The sequence below is a fragment of the Montipora foliosa genome, chromosome 11, assembly GCF_036669935.1.
Source record: "Montipora foliosa isolate CH-2021 chromosome 11, ASM3666993v2, whole genome shotgun sequence".
Lineage (NCBI taxonomy): Eukaryota > Metazoa > Cnidaria > Anthozoa > Scleractinia > Acroporidae > Montipora > Montipora foliosa.
In genome coordinates, this window is record NC_090879.1 from 33985329 (window position 1) to 33990078 (window position 4750).

Genomic DNA, 4750 nt, shown 5'->3' on the forward strand with positions numbered 1-4750 from the left:
CTTTATAAATTCAACAGCTCGCTGGGTTTTCAAAGGCAGAGACTTAGTCACGTCTTCTAGGTCACGCCGCGCACTGTCAGCTTTCTCTTGACGCGCACGTCGCTGCGCGCCAGCGACATCCTCGTCATTAGGTGGCTCTGCTGCTTGCTTGACAATCTGTTTAGCAAGGGGGGCGGTTGCTTTGATGGACGCCTCATATTCCTGTCGGGACTGGTTGACGGGATTTACTAGACCAAGGCCACCCATGCGCACAGGCAACGCGAGGAGGTCACGCTCTGTTTCGGTGACTTGATGCCCCAAAAGGGCTGGAATCAGAACATCAGAGATGGCGCGTTCTAAAAGTTCTAGCAAGTCAGCGATGTCGGGAAGTGTTCTTAAAAAGTACGTCCACCGGTGCCGTAGGCCGAACGTAAAAGCCGCATAGCTTGCCTGGGGCTGAGACACAGCGAATTCCGCCAACTTCATAACCTGGCTAACCCAGTCCTCAACGTTTTGACCAACATACTCTTCAAAGTAGGATCTTGATCCAAGAGCTGCGCCAAGATGTTTATGTCCCTACGTAGTAATGTTAATTGCTGTCGCTCCAAAGACCGCTCTCGCTTCCTCTTCCTTTTCGGGTTTTGTAATTAGCCAGCACTTTTTAGCATTCGGGAAATAGCCAAAAGCAGGTCCGCTCGAAGATAATTCGTCCCACCATCGCATCACATTTTCCATTGTACCACTTCCTGTAGCGTCGTCTGCAAACCAGCATTGTTTAGCAGAGCTAGAGGTTTGCAGTTGAGCAATTAATGGTTGTAAACTGACAGCATAGAGACTCATCGCTACCGGGTCTCCTTGAGTGGTTCCTTCAGCTGACTGTAACTCTTTTCCGCCCATGATGAAGAGCCGGGCATGGCTACGGTAGGTGTTGATTGCATAGGTTGCGATTGATGGACAAAGGACAGTGATGTTGTGAAGAGCAGCTGCTCTATGCAAAGAATTAAAGGCATTAGATGCGTCAATTAGCAGCACCGCATCGGTGTCGTCGGCGTCAAATATGCTGCGCATTGAATGGACTGCTGCCTCGCTGCCACTTATGTGTCGTGCGCAAACCTGCAGGGAGCCGCACGCGTCGATCACGTCTTGTTTGGTCACACTCATCACACACTTCCCCATTATCCGACGTATTACTTCTCCGACCCCTATGGGTCGCACTTTTCCTTCTCCTTTGTCGAGTGGTATCAGACGATTAGCCAGAATAGCATCGATGCTACGAGGGTCCACATACTTACTATACTTATACATACTTATTATTATTATTATTATTATTATTATTATTATTATTATTATTATTATTATTATTATTATTATTATTATTATTCTTCCAGCATGGTTTTTGACAAAAATGGTTGGTCGTTTGGTCGTTTGGTCACGTCTTTTCGGCAAAGCGAATCCAAATGAGAACATTTGTGAGAGTAACTGAAGGTCTCAGACGAATAGAGAATGGTTTTTATAACAACAACTTCACAATTTGAAAACGAGACTGCAGTGAATTCGGAATTGAATCGATTATGCATGAGTGAAAGTAACTTTTGCTGTAATTCAGTTTAACTTGCGCAATTTTGATCATGTTTCGAAGAAGAAACATCGACGACTCGGAGATTATTGAAAAATACACACTTGCTTAATGTTGTCCATTGTTGCCGACGATTTACAACCTTGTTCAGTGAGTAAAAACCGACCGACGATCTAAGAATAACGCGCCGTTGAAGTTAAGAAAAGTAAATATATTCGTTCAATTTACCCTGTTTCCTTCAATTAGGTTATCATTTGGTCAATCCGCACAGAGAAGTGATGTGGTCAAAGGATAGCAAACACTGGAAACGAAAGGTTTTTCCAGTAGCGGGCCAAAAATAGTAGCGGTTATGACAGCGCCAGACGTACAAGTTAAGACGGACAAAAGGAAAACACCTATGTGAGGAAAATACGCCCTTTGCTGTCAGGGCGGCGAATTCAAATACTGCAGTACTGAAGTGTACGGAATGCCACGAGCCGGTATTGCCAGGTCTCCTGGCATGTATTGTACACAATAGCAACCGTTCATTATTCGTTTTAAGCAAGAATTCATTACTAAAGAGTAAGAATCTGCTATGAGGTTTGTTTCCATTTTCTAGGCAAGTTTGAGGAAAAACCAGTAAACAATAGAAAAAACGTTGTACCCAATGGGCCCCTTCGCATGAAACTGTCATATTATAAAAAATCTGCCTTGCTGGCTAGCAAGCTACTCACTGGGACATCCAAAACAAAGAAAAGTCACGCTTGGCTGGTTGAAATTGCTTTGTTTTGCAGGCTGTTGCATTCTTTTGCCATCCAGCATGGCGGATTTTTGACAGTATCTTGCAACGAGCCTATTCAAATCTCCCGGCTCTAAAGTGATTGTAGCATTAACATTTAAATGATATCAGAAATACCTGGATCAAAACGTTTTGACCTCAAAAGGTTTTGAATTGGATATTGAGTTAGATGATTTTGTGTATTTTTTATTTTCCCGCAAAACTTGGTTTAAGAATAGACACTTTTCTGACCCTGATAGGGACTCGGTGATGGACTCTTGTTTTAAGTTAGTATAACGAGAGGTTAATAGTTTATCCCCTCCTTAACGTTGTAACTATTTTGTAGGGAGACGTTTTGATCATATCCGCTATTGTACAAGAAGCTTCATCGGCTGGCTTACACATTCTCGTCAATGTGTTGAACTCCTCTCCCGGGGGACAATTCACGTGACTCGTGACTTCATGGAACACGCTACGTATGCGGTACAGGGACGAGGGGGCCTTGTAATCTCCGTTCCATTTTCCTCCGCAAAACAAAACCTCTGACACTAAAAGGGAGAATACAGAGATACGCTTTGTCAATAGGTTCCATGGTCTGTTGTATGCTCCTTGCACTTGTACTAAAATGTGGTATCGACTGATTTGTTAAAGAGAATATTGCCCATCAAGCAGATATTTAGTGACTTAGAAGGTTGAAATTTTTGAAAGAGCACCTTACCAGAAGGTCCCAGGTGCGTATGACACGCAATATTAGAACAATACCTCGGCCAATACTAGGTCCATGCCACTGCATTTTCAGGAACCACACCATTTTTAGATGAGTTATTTTATTTCAATCGAGTGAGTGATCATTCTTGATTCAAGACAGGTAATCAATTTTGTAAGACTTCTAATAGTTTGAAAAGACTGGTTCACATTCATGTTTATAATAACACAGTACGAGAAAACATCGTTTGCTCTTTACTGCTCTTATTTGTACCTTTCTTATTGGTCATTAAATTACTGGTAAAAGCAACATGGAAGATTTTAAAGGTTCTTTGCGGGCCGCTTCATAGATTTGCTCGGAATAAACAACCTTCCCAGCCCGATCGTATACTGTTAACGCAACAATGTACTTACACGGTATTTTTGCAACTTCGAGGACAATGAGCTGCCATCCATGTCCATTGGAATTTTTGCAGTTTCCCATCACTCCCAGGCCGGGCATTCAGCGTGTTTGTCGTAAACTAGAAACCAAGACATCGAAAATTCAGCAATGCTGACTTGTTTAAGTATCGAAACGACACCTGATCCAATCTTCAATGTATGCCTGATAGTGAGCGCCAGCGCAATAGCGTCGGAAGTGACGCAGACATCGACGACTAACCGCAACTGCGATTCGGTAGACTAAGATCCGTGACAAAATGTCTTGAGACACATCACATTTTCGGATAGAAAATACCCTTTTTCTTTCGTATTACAACTGAATTCCATCTTCTTCAACAAAAACTCCCCCCACCCCCGAGCAATGTCGTATAGCTCAAACGTCCTCGCACAACAACCACCACAATTGATTGGGGGTTGTGGGCGTCGGGAAGCTCTTGGTGCTGAAATTAATTGTTTCGGTAGCAATAGATTTACGTACGAATGAAATGCGAAGGAGTCTCAACACTTTCGTCCGCGCAGATTGTAGGTCAAGGAATAGCAAAACAACTGTATGGAACTTTCACAAAGTTATTGCGACTCTGACCTTGGCATAATCCGCAACTTCTTCTACAGTTTGTATTCATCCATTCACTCTATCACCTTTATGGCACTCTTTCAGCAGAGCCCACGAGGGACACTTCGGGTCTGTGTCTTTGCACTCTAAGGATAAAACAAGAAATCAAAGTCCCCCTGTGCACGTACCCCTGTCGTATGACGAAAGAAGAGCCTATCTAGCCGTGGTGCTTTATTGATTGCTCAAAAGAGCGATTGATGTAGAAAAGGTGTGAAAAGAATGAGAAAGGGAAAAATATCCTTTACAGTTAAACACCGTATGTAGGCTTTTGGGACGATTCGGTTTAAAAAGGAATAAACGGGTTCCTATACATTTCATACATTTTAGCTTTCTTCATCAATCTGAGACAAATTGTGGCAATAATACTTTTGTCCTCTTTCGTAATTCTAAGCGACTCTAAATGGAGGTGGGTTGTCTGGCAAACTAATCCATCCCAGCTTCCAGAACCCACCTCTGCAAGAAAAAAAAAAAATATATGTTCTCTTGCTTACGCTCGGCCAAATCTTCCTCTGCAAAACCACAATGAAAACAATCTCGTCAATTTGCATGCGCAGCGCTAACCCACGACTATCAAGGATGACGTCATACGAATTTTATCTGGCATTGTGTAATGGCTTTTCGGGAGTTGCGCGCTCTTCATCCAACAAGCCATTAGATTTACGAGAAATTGTAGAATATA